Here is a 12,469-nt window from a genome sequence, read left to right on the forward strand (position 1 = left end):
ATGATGTTTGACCAAAAAAACTGCTATTTCGTTAAAGAGCAGGATCTCCATGAAAGTTTTCAATTGATATAAGAGCTCTGCTCCTCAACCGACAATGTTTTTATAGAGAACAAAATCTTTGAGAAAAGCAACAGCAATTGTGTCAAAGATCTTGTTCTTCATGAAACAGTTCTGCTGGCTCAATAGCTCTACCACTCCTAAAATAATCTAAACAATTACATAGCAATCCTGGTCTTTGTGAAAGTAACAACTACTATGCTTTTTAACTGGCTGAATAGTTTCATGAAAGCAGATCTTTGACAGAGCTTGAGCCAGCTAAAAAAGTTCACACAGAACATGAACTGCAACTAAACCACTACTTTGATAAACAGAATCTTCACGAAAGTGGAATCTGTTTTCATTAAACAAGCAATTGTTGTGTCAAAGCTTCATTTTTAATCTATCAGCACTATTCATTGTAACTAAATCCTCATGTGTAATGGTTAGCTGGGAGGGGAGAACGATGTGTTTCCTTTTCAAAGAGGAAAACATATGTGGTTTGACCTAGGCTTTCCCAAATACAAAAGAATAGTAACTGTGGTCCTTCGAGACGTGTGGTCATTACACTCTTAGGCCTGGTCTACACTACACATTTAAACCAAATTTAGCAGTGTTAAACCGATTTAACCCTGCACCCGTCCACACAACGAGGCCCTTTATATCGATATAAAGGGCTCTTTAAAACGGTTTCTGTACTTCTTCCCAACGAGAGGAGTAGCGCTGAAATCGGTACTGCCATGTCGGATTAGGGTTAGTGTGGCCTCCGGGTGGTATCCCAGAGTGCACCATTGTGACCGCTTTGGAAAGCGATCTGAACTCGGATGCACTGGCCAGGTAGACAGGAAAAGCCCTGCAAACTTTTGAATTTCATTTCCTGTTTGCCCACGATGGAGCTCTGATCAGCACGGGTGGCCATGCAGTCCCAAATCCAAAAAGAGCTCCAGCACAGACCGTACAGGAGATATTGGATCTGATCGCTGTATGTGGAGACAAATCTGTTCTATCACAGCTCCGTTACAGAAGACGAAATGCCAAAGAATTTGAAAAAATCTCCAGGCTATGATAGACAGAGGCCACAGCACAGTGCTGAGTGATAAGTGTAACGGAAAGCCAAAGAATCAAATGGACACTCATGGAGGGAGGGAGGGGGTACTGAGGACTCCAGCTATCACACAGTCCTGGCAGTCTCCAAAAAGCATTTGCATTTTTGGCTGAGCTCCCAATGCCTGTAGGGTCAAACACATTGTCGGGGGTGGTTGAGGGTATATCTCATCAATTTACCCACCCTCTCCCCCCCGTCGCCCCGTGAAAGAAAAGGGAAAAACATTGTTTCTTGACTTTTTTCAATGTCACCATATGTCTAATGCATGCTGCTGGTAGACACGGTGCTGCAGCACTGAACAGCAGCATTCTCTCCCCTGCCCTCCCCGGTGGCAGATGGTACACTACAAAATGACTGATAGCCATTGTCGTCATCATCACGCGAGTGCTCCTGGCTGGCCTCGGTGAGGTCGGCCGGGGGCACCTGGGTAAAAATAGGAATGATTCCCGGTCATTCCCAGCAGATGGTACAGAACGGCTGGTAACCGTAATCATCATAGCAACTGGAGGCTGAGCTCCATCAGCCCCTCCCCTTTCATGTCTAAAGAAAAGATTCTGTACTGCCTGGACTATCAAAGCAGCAGGAGGCTGGGTTCCTCTCCCCTACCACCGTTTAATGTCGTGCCTGGACTATCATAGCAGCTGGAGGCTGCCTCCCCGTCATTTTATCTCACTAAAAACGCAGTGTTTCTTATTCCTGCATTCTTTATTACTTCATCACACAAATGGGGGGGCACTGCCACAGTAGCCCAGGAGGGTTGGGGGAGAAGGGAAGCAACGGGTGGGGTTGTTGCAGGGGCACGCCCTAGAATGGCATGCAGCTCATCATTTCTGCGGGATCTGACATGGAGCAGCTGTGCTCTCTGGTACACTGGTTCTCTAGTACACTTGTCCCATATTCTAGGCAGGACTGACTATTTTTAGATAAAACATAAAGGAGGGAAATGACCCAGGGAGTCATTCCCATTTTTGTCTTTGCGCCCCCAGCCAACCTCAGCGAAAGACAGCCAGGAGCACCCATGACAGCAGCAGACAGTACAGAACGACTGATAACCGTCATCTCATCGCCAATTTACAATGGCATGGCAGACGGTACAATTGAGATGGTAACAGTCTCTGCCACCTAACCCAAATGAATGCTGCTGTGTAGCACTGCAGTACCACCTCTGTCAGCAGGATCCAGTACACATACGGTGACAGTGACAAAAGGCAAAACGGGCTTCATGACTGCCATGCTATGGCATCTGCCAGGGCAATCCAGGGAAAAAGGGCGCAAAATGATTGTCTACCGTTGCTTTCACCAAGGAAGGAATGAGTGACGACATTTACCCAGAATCACCTGCAACACTGTTTTTGCACCATCATGCATGGGGATCTTAACCCAGAATTCCAATGGGCAGAGGAGACTGCGGGAACTATGGGATAGCTACCCACAGTGCAACGTTCCAGAAATCGACGCTAGCCTCAGTACATGGACGCACACCACCAAATTATTGTGCTTTGTGGGGCCATGTGCACTCGACTTTATACAATCTGTTTTACAAAACCGGTTTATGTAAAATCAGAATAATCCTGTAGTGTAGGCATACCCTGTGTGTGTGTATATGCCCCATGCAAGGAAGAGCTGATTCTTTAAAACAGCTGTGTCTATTTGGGTCATGCATGTGGCCTGAGTACTCTCTTGTTCCCCACAGCAGAGGGCAATTTAGGGCTGGGTGGTTGGAATCTGCACTCCGTTCCTTCACCTATAAGAATCCCATAGATTAGAAGCAGGACTCCTATTAGCAGGCCTGAAAGGCAGATTGTGGAATCTGTGTGGACAACATATTGATTCATAGATTTCGAGGCCAGAAGGGACCACTGTGATCATCTAGTTTGACCTCCCGTAGAACATAGGCCATAGAACTGCCCCAAAATAATTCTTAGAGCAGATCTTTTAGAAAAACATCCAAGCTTGATTTTAAAATTGTCAGTGATGGAAAATCCATCACGATCCTTGGTAAACTGTTCTAATGGTATCAGAGATATCAAGTTAGTTTGAAAAGATCTATTTCTTATAAATCCATGTTGATTTGCATTACATCACCTGCCATTAACTCCTTATTAATCAAGTTCCTTATCAGCCACATGCATCTGAGGAAGTGGGTATTCACCCACGAAAGCTTATGTTCCAATACTTCTGTTTGTCTATAAAGGTACCACAGGACTCTGTTGTTTTTTAAAGATCCAGACCAACACGGCTACCCCTCTGATACTAATCCCAGAGATGCACAGCTTCCTGGCTGAGGAGAGCGCGATCTGGCACCCCTTGCCTGTTGATGTAGTGCACTGCTGTGGAGTTGTCCATAAACTCTCAAATAATTACATCCTGGAGGAGGAGAAGGAAAGTTCTGCCTGCTAGTCAGATAGCCTTGAGTTCCTGAATGTGTGTGTGTGTAGGGTAGCCTCCTGGGGAGACCACTTCTCTTGAATCTTCAGGTGGTTGAAATGTGCTCCCTACCCCTAGGTGGATTCATCTATAAATAGAGTCTTTGCTGGTAGAAGCACTAAAAAAGATATTCTGCTGTGCACCCGGTTAGATCTCTCCACCAATCTATTGAGGATAGGACTTTGAGGAATCATGACCACCCTGTTCCTGTTTAGCAGATATATTCATCTCAAATCACCCTTGCAAAGGCTGTTGAAGGTGAAGCTTGGCATGCTGGGTGGCATATGTTGCATTTTGACATGTGCTCAGATGTCTGAGGCAGGACCTCAGCAGTGTGCTGGGATGAGTCTGGAGTTAGTTGATGAGACAGAACATAGTTTGAAATCTCTCGAGGGAGGTACCCTCTTGCCAAGCTGGAATCTAATAGCTCCATGATAAACTTTATATTTAGACCCAGGATCAGTGTGGATTTTTCCCTCTTGATACTGAATCCCAGCATGGTGAAAACGCTTAGTATCCTCTGAAGTGAGTCAGTCACTTGCTGGGAGGTAGAGGGAAATTTTCCCAAAGCTAGACAGTCTTTTAAGTAGGGATTCATTTGGGTTCATTGTTGTCTTAGATAGGTGTCCACCACAGTTATGACATTGGTGAACACCTGTGGAGCCATGGAGACACCAAAGAGTAGGATTCTGTTGGTAGTATGATGTCCCTGTGAGAAACTTCAGATACTTACTGTCCCTGGATGTGTTAAGATGTAAAAGTAGGCAGGGTCTGAAGATGAAGAGCCAGGAACCAGTCAATGGAATCTGGAGAGGGGATCCTATTCAGAAGGGTATCCAATAAATGAGGGATGCAGGTATTAAGACAACTGAAACAGAGGATGGATCTCCAACCTTTTTCTCCGTTGAGATGAGAAGGTTACTTAACTGTAGCTGGAGGTTCTTCAAGATGTGTGGTCCCTATCTGTATTTCACTGAGGGTTTATGCATGCGTGCCATGTGTCCAGAGCTGGATAATTTGAAAGTAGTAGTAGTATCCATTGGTCTACGCATGCATCTTAGCTTTGTCTCATGGTTTTGTCCAAGGCAGACAAATCACATCTCCAGTTCCTTCACCAAATTCCAGTTCCTTCACCACCACAGATCCAAAGTAGAGGGGAAGGAGGATGGGAAATGGAATATAGATATGGACCACACATCTCAAAGAACCTCCAGTTACATGCAAGTAACCTCCTCTTCTTCTTTGAGTGATAGTCCCTATTGTATTCCTCTGAGGACCATTAACAAGCAGTACCTAATTTGGAGGAAGGTGTGAGGAAGAGGAAGGAATAGTTGAGCAGAGGACAGCTGCACCGAATGAGGCATGTTGCAGAGTCCTGCACCAAGGTGTAGTGAAGGTATGAACTGAACCCCGCCCTATATGTCTGGAAGCAGCATATTGTGGAAAGTGACCGCAGTCAACATCTGGGCTCTTGTGGAATGGGCTCTCAGCCCAACGGGTGAAGGCAGTCCTGACAACTGATAGCACAGTGTAATGCACCCTGAAGCCTACTTGGAGATTCTGTGTGGAGATGGCTTGCCCCTTAATCCTCTCAGCTATAGCAACAAACAATCTAGGGGTTTTCCTGATTGGTCTCGTCCTTTGCAGGCAGAAGGCCAAGGCCCTGTGGATGTTGAGAAAAAGACGGTTACTCACCTTTGTAACTACTGTTCTTTGAGATGTGTTGCTCATATCCATTCCAATTAGGTGTGCGCACGCCGCGTGCACGTTCGTCAGAAGATTTTTACCCTAGCAACACTTAGTGGGTTGGCTGGGTTGTCCCCTGGAGTGGCGCCATTATGGCGCCAGATATATACCCCGCCGACCCAACAGCCCTTCAGTTCCTTCTTGCCGGCTACTCCGACAGAGGGGAAGGAGGGCGGGTTTGGAATGGATATAAGCGACACATCTCGAAGAACAACAGTTACAAAAGGTGAGTAACTGTCTTTTCTTCTTCGAATGTTTGCTCATATCAATTCCTATTAGGTGATTCCCAAGCCTTACCTAGGCAGTGGGGTCGGAGTGAAATGTTGCAGAATGCAAGACTGCTGAGCCAAATGCTGCATCATCTATGGACTGTTGAACCAATGCGTAGTGTGAGGCAAAGGTGTGAATCGATAACCAAATAGCTGCCCGACATATTTCCTGGATGGGAACATGGCCCAGGAAAGCAGCAGATGAAGGTTGAGCCAGAGTAGAATGGGCGGTGAGGTGGCTAGCCGGAACGTGAGCCAAATCATATATGCAGGATGTCACCCAAGATGAAATTCGTTGGGATGAGACCGGTAGGCCTTTCATCCAGTCTGCCACAGCTACAAAGAGCTGAGGTGACTTTCGGAAGGGTTTTGTTCTCTCAATATAAAAGGGGAGAGCCCTGCGAACGTCTAGGGTGTGCAGCTGTTGTTCCCGACGCGATGGGTGCGGCTTCGGGAAAAAGACTGGGAGAAAGATGTCTCGATTGACATAAAAGGTGGACACCACCTTAAGGAGGAAGGAGGGGTGTGGTCACAGCTGTATCTTGTCCTTATGGAATACCGTATATGGGGGGGGGGGGTCCACTGTCAAGGCCCGAAGCTCAGATACTCATGCTGCCGAAGTAATAGTGATGAGGAAGGTTGTCTTCCAGGAAAGGTACAGCAGCCAACAGGTAGCCAGTGATTTGAAAAAAGCACCCATAAGCTTGGCTAGCACCAGATTGAGATCCCAGGTAGGGGCTGGGCATCTGATTTGAGGGTACAAATGTTCCAATCCCTTGAAGAATCTTGAAACTATGGGGTGAGAGAAGATTGATTGGCCATTTTCTCCTGGGTGGAAGGCGGAGATGGGCTGCCAGATGCACCTTATGGAAGAGACCGCTAGGCCCCATTCTTTCAGGGCCCAGAGGTAGTCCAGGACAGTAGGAACAGACACCTGCCTAGGGAATGGGTTACACTGAGCGCATCAAGAGGAGAAATGCTTCCACTTAACCAGATGTGTCAGCCTAGTGGAAGGCTTCCTACTGCCCAAGAGCACCTGTTGGACCGAGACAGAGCAACACAACTCAGACTGTCTCAACCACACAGCAACCACGCTATGAGATGAAGAGACTTCAGGTCCGGATGGCGAAGCCTGCCGAAGTCCTGTGTTATGAGATCCGGACAGAGTGGCAGGGGAATCAGATCTGCCACTGAGAGGTCAAACAACATGGTGTACCAGTGCTGCCTCGGCCACGCTGGAGCAATCAGGATCAGGTGGGCGCTGTCCCTGTGGCGCTTGAGTAGGACTCTGTGGACGAGCGGAAACGGTGGGAAGGCATAGAGTAAGTGCTTATTCCATGGGATCAGGAATGCGTCTGAGAGGGAGCCCGGGGAGCATCCCTGGAAGGAGCAGAACACTTGGCATTTGATGTTCTCTCGGGAGACAAAGAGGTCTATGTGGGGAAACCCCCACTTCTGGAAAACAGAATGGATGACGTCCGGACAAATCGATCACTCGTGAGACAGGAAGGATCTGCTGAGGTGATCCGACAGAGTGTTCTGGACTCCTGGGAGAAAAGACGCTACCAAATCGATCGAGTGGGCTATGCAAAAGTCCCAGAGGTGGCAGGCTTCTTGACAAAAGGAGGGAGGAGCGTGCTCCGCCCTTGCTTGTTTATGTAAAACATGGCCATTGTGTTGTCCATGAACACTGACACACAACGGCCTTGGAGATGGTCTCGAAACACCTGGCATGCCAGACGGACAGCTCTCGGCTCCCGCACATTGATGAGTAAGGCCAGGTCTTGAGGTGACCAGAGGCCTTGAGTGCGAAGGCCCTCGAGGTGGGCACCTCAACCCAGAGATGACCCGTCCGTGGTTAGGGCCATCGAGGGTTGCGGTGGGTGGAATGGCATCCCTGCACAGATTAGAGTAGGGTTTAGCCACCCGGTTAGAGAGCCCAGAACCTTCTGGGGAATAGTGAGCACCGAGTCCAGGCTGTCTCTGTGTGGTTGGTATATTGAAGCAAGCCAGGTTTGAAAGGGACGTAGGCGTAGCCTCGTGTGCTTGGTCACGAAGGTGCAGGAGGCCATGTGACCTACAGCTGAGGCAGGTGCGCACCGACGTTGTCGGGAAGGTTTGAAGACCTCAAATCATTGAAGCCACTGCTTGAAAATGCGACTGCAGGAGGCAGGCTCAGGCCAGATTGGAGTCCAGAACCGCTCCGATGAAGTCTATTCTCTGCGTGGGCGTCAGACTAGACTTCTGTGTTGATCATCAGGCCTAGGCTCCTGAAGAGGTCTCTGACGATGCGCAGGTGCTGCGACACTTGTAACTGGGGAAGTCCCTCAAATGAGCCATTCGTCGAGATACGGGTAGATGTGTACCCGATGACGCAGGAGAGAGGCAGCAACTACAGCCATGCATTTTGTGAACACACGCAGAGCCGCAGAAAGGCCAAACGGAAGTACAGTGAACTGAAAGTATTGATGGTTGACCACAAAACGGAGGTACCGTCTGTATGGTGGGTAAATTGCGATGTGGAAATACGCATCCTTCATATCGAGGGCGGCATACCAGTCTCCCAGATCCAGGGATGGGATAATGGTCCCTAGGGTTACCATGTGGAACTTCAGCTTTATCATGAATTTGTAGAGTTCTCACAGCTCTAGGATCGGTCGTAGATCTCTCTTTGCCTTGGGGATTAGGAAGTAGCGGGAATAAAACAAACTGGAGACGGTATCCCACTTGCACCGTGCGCAGAACCCAATGATCTGAAGTTAGCTGGGACCAGGCAGGGAGGAATTGGGAGAGGCGGTTGAAAAAGGAAGGAAAAGGATCCGGTAGAGCAACTGGTGGGCCGCCCTTGGGCATCCCATCAAAAGTTCTGCTTGGGCCCTGCTGGTGGTTTAGGGGGCGCCTGATTTTGACCTCCCTGAAGGCCAGACTGCCTCTGATGATTCCTTCTGCCAAGCCTTCTGCTAAAGTCCTGACGCAGCCTAGGTAGAGTGCAAGGGCGGTGTGGCTGGGGCCGGAAGGTCCTGCATTGGGTCACTGGCGTGTGCATACCCAGCGAGCGCATTATAACGTGATTGTCCTTCAGACTTTGCAATCTGGGGTCAGTCTTATCTGAGAACAGGCTCTGGCCTTCGAAGGGCAAATCCTGAATAGTTTGTTGCAATTCAGGGGAAAGGTCTGATACCTGGAGCCAGGAGATACGCCTCATCATCACTATTAACGCCAGAGTTCTGGCTGCAGAGTCCGCTGCATCCAGAGAGGCTTGGAAGGAGGTTCTTGCTACTTTTTTACCCTCCTCAAGTAGGGCCGTAAATTCTTGACGGGACTTCCGGGGAAGAAGCTCCGTAAACTTCCCCAAGGACACTCACACGTTAAAGTCTAAGTCAAAGGAGGCTAGGCGCATGGACCTCATAGGCCGCAAAATATACTCGGCCGGGTGCCTCCAACTTAGGGTGGCAAACCAACAAGCTACCAGCCTGCGATGACACCGATGTGTATCTCGATGGCCATGGCAGTGCCGATAGACCCTGGGAGGGCGCCACTGTTCTGGATGCTCGATCCCAGGGCAGTACCGGAAGCTATAACGGTACCAAGAGCGAGACCGGGACCTTCTACCGTAGCAGTGCTGGGAGATCGACTGGGATCTCAAGTCCTTTTGTCTGGAGTGACTGCGGGATACACTGTGACGAGAGCGGTGCCGTGAGTCGGATCGGTACCAGGAATATCTGGCCGGCGAACGAGATGTCGAACGGTGCCGCGAGTGCGACCGGTACTGCAACGGAGAGCGGTGCTGGGACTGTGAGCAGTGCCGGGAGCGGGAACGGCGTGATAGAGAGCGTCTGTGAGACCATGATCTTGAACGACGTCTCTCTGTTGGACCAATGGACGGTGGCCTTACTAGGGCCGGTTTCCTGCGATGGATTGTATGACCTGCACTGGCAAGTGCTGGGGGGTGAGGCCATGTGGACTCGGTCATGGCGATGAGCTCCCTTGCCGTGGAGGTGGTCTCCGGTGTAGAAGGGAGGGCAAGCTCAACCACAGCATGAGCCGGGGAGCTGTCAGGCACCGGACTCAACGGCCCCTGCGGGACTGGAATCGACGGTGCCGCGCTCAGTGGAGCCGCAAATCAGCGGTGCCACAGTCGACAGTGCTGTGGTAAATGACGGTGCTAGACGAACCATCTTCGAAGAGCACTCCTTCTGCGGAGCTGAAGCAGCTGGAGCACTATGTTGCTTCCTGGGTCTCGGGGACAGGGAGCGGTACTGAGCAGATGTCGGTTCCGGGGCTCCTTCTTGGTACCGGAGCAGTCCGGGGCCGAAGGGGCGCTCCTTACAGAAGCAGTCTTTTGGGTGCTCGGTACCGACACTGCAGGACTAAGTGACGACTCCATGAGAAGCTGTTTCAATCAAAAGTCCTGCTCCTTCTTCGTCCTTGGTTTAAACGACTTGCAAATGCAGCACTTATCAGTAAGGTGGGATTCCCCTAGGCACTTGAGGCAGGAGTCGTGGGGATCCCCTATTGGCATTGGCTTTTGGCACGCCGAGCACGGTTTGAATCCCAGTGCCTTGGGCATGGGCCCGTACCGGGGTGGAGGAAAGGGGCTAATCCCCGATCCCTCCTTAAACTATATACATTATAGTTAGTATTCGTTTGTTAATTACAAGAACTCGAACTATACACACAATAAATAGCAAAGAACTACAAGTAGCTAGGGACATGGACATCAACAAAGCCGCGCTCCACAGTTCCAACAACCGTCACAGGCGGTAAGAAGGAATTGAAGGGCCGTTGTGTCGGCAGGGGTATATATCCGGCGCCGTAACGCCACTCCATGAGGCGACCCAGCAGACCGACCGAGCGTTGCTAGGGTAAAAATCTTCGGATGAACAGGCACGTGGGATGCACACACCTAATTGGAATCAATACGAGCAAGCACTCGAAGAAGGAGTGAAGGGTTCTGCTCCTCTGCTGAGGCATGAGGCTTTGGAAAAGAAAAAGGATGTTACTCATCTTCTTGTGACTGTTGTTCTTTGAGAAGTGTTGTTCACGTCCATTCCAATTAGTTGTGCACGTGCCACGTGCACGGTCGGAAACTTTTTCCCTCAGCAGCTCCCATCGGGTCGGCCAGGGAGCCCCCTGGAATGCAGCGCTAAATATAGGACCCTGCCGACCTTACTCCCCTTCAGTTCTTTTTTGCCGGTTACTCCAACAGAGGGGAAGGAGGGTAGGTATTGGAACGGACATGGACACCACCTCTCAAAGAACAAGTTACAAGAAGGTGAGTAAGTCTTTTCTTCAAGTGATTGTTCATGTCGATTCCAATTAGGGGACTCCCAAGCTCTCCCACGGGAGTGGGGTCGGAGTTAAGGAATCACTGACTAGAGCACTGCTCTACCAAGAGCTGCTTCGTCCCTAGCATGCTGTGAGATGGCATAGTGAGTAGCAAAGGTGTGCACTGAGTACCAGGTCGCCGCTCTGCAGATCTCTTGGATGGGCAGCTGGGCCAAGAGAGTGGTGGAAGAGGCCTGAGCCCTTGTCGAGTGGGCCATTATAGCCGGGGCTGGAACCTTCACAAGGTCATAGCAGGTATGGGTATAGTCTGTACTCCAGGAAGAGATGCGCTGAGAGGAGACCAGAAGTCCTTTCATCTGGTCCAGCACTGCTACAAACAGCTGGTTTAATTTCCTGAACAGCTTTGTGTGCTCATTGTAGAATGCTAACGCCCTCTGCACATCTAATGAGTGAAACTTCTACTCCTGTGTGTTGGCATGCGGCTTGGGGTAGAAAAATGTCCTGGCTGAGGTGGAACTGGGATACCACCTAGGGGCAGGAAAGCTGGGCATGGCCTGAGTTGTATCTTGTCCTTATGGGAGGATATGTAGAGGGGGATCGTAGATGAATGCTTTTAGCTCTGATACCCTCCTAGCCGATGTTATTGCAACCAGAAAGACTACCTTCCAGGAGAGATACAGAAGAGAACATGTAGCGATCGGCTCGCATGGGGCTCCTATAAGTTTAGCTAGAACCAGATTGAGGTCCCAAGTCGGTACAAGTGGCCAAGACTGAGGGTATAAGCATTCCAGGCCCTTAAAGAAACGGCCCACCACAGGACTGGAGAAGACTAAATGTCCCAACTTCCCAGGGTGGAACACTGAGATGGTCGTGAGGTGCACCTTGATAGACTATACAGCCAGGCCTTGCTGATTCAGAGGTAGTGAGGACAAATGGTATAGATGACTCGAGTGGAAATGCTTGGCTAAGATTACACTAGCATAAAAACTCTTCTATTTGGCCAGATAGGTGGTCCTGGTGGAAGGTTTCCTGCTACTAAGGAGCACCTCCCTCACCTATTATTCCATGCACTGGAGCTCCCTTGCATTTAACCATGAAGCTTCCAGGCTGTGAGGTGCATGGACTGGAGGTCTGGGTGAAGCAGGTGGCCGTGGTCCTGCGTAATCAGATTGGGAAGGAGCAGCAGCGCAAGGGAGGTGCTGACTGACAGTTCCAGAAGTGTGGTGTACCACTGTTGGCATGGACAAGCCGGAGTTAGCAGAATTACCTCTGCCTTGTCCTTGCAGATCTTGAGGAGAACCTGGTGGACAAGTGGTATCGGAGGGAAGGCATACAGTAGACAGCTCCCCCAGTGCATCATGAACGCATGAGAGATTGATCCCAGGCCATGTTTTTGGAAGGAGCGAAATGTTGGACACTTCCTGTTGCTTATTATGGTGAATAGGTCTACCTGGGCAAACCCCCACCATTGGAAGATGGAGTGGATTATGTCCTTTCAGATAAACCACTCGTAACTGCGGAACGACCTGCTGAGGTGGCGTGCAAGCTCGTTGTATGCTCCTGGGACATAGGACACCTCCAGGTGAATGGAGTAGGC

The 12,469-nt window shown here is 49.8% G+C and overlaps 1 protein-coding gene across 11 annotated transcripts in view; it reads right to left on the reverse strand.

The window, feature by feature from the left end:
- LOC115635895 (importin subunit alpha-5) overlaps window positions 1-12,469 on the reverse strand; it is a 132,527-nt gene that overhangs the window by 54,985 nt on the left and 65,073 nt on the right. The window lies entirely within an intron of this gene.

This window comes from Gopherus evgoodei, chromosome 1 (genome assembly GCF_007399415.2).
Source record: "Gopherus evgoodei ecotype Sinaloan lineage chromosome 1, rGopEvg1_v1.p, whole genome shotgun sequence".
Classification (NCBI taxonomy): domain Eukaryota; kingdom Metazoa; phylum Chordata; order Testudines; family Testudinidae; genus Gopherus; species Gopherus evgoodei.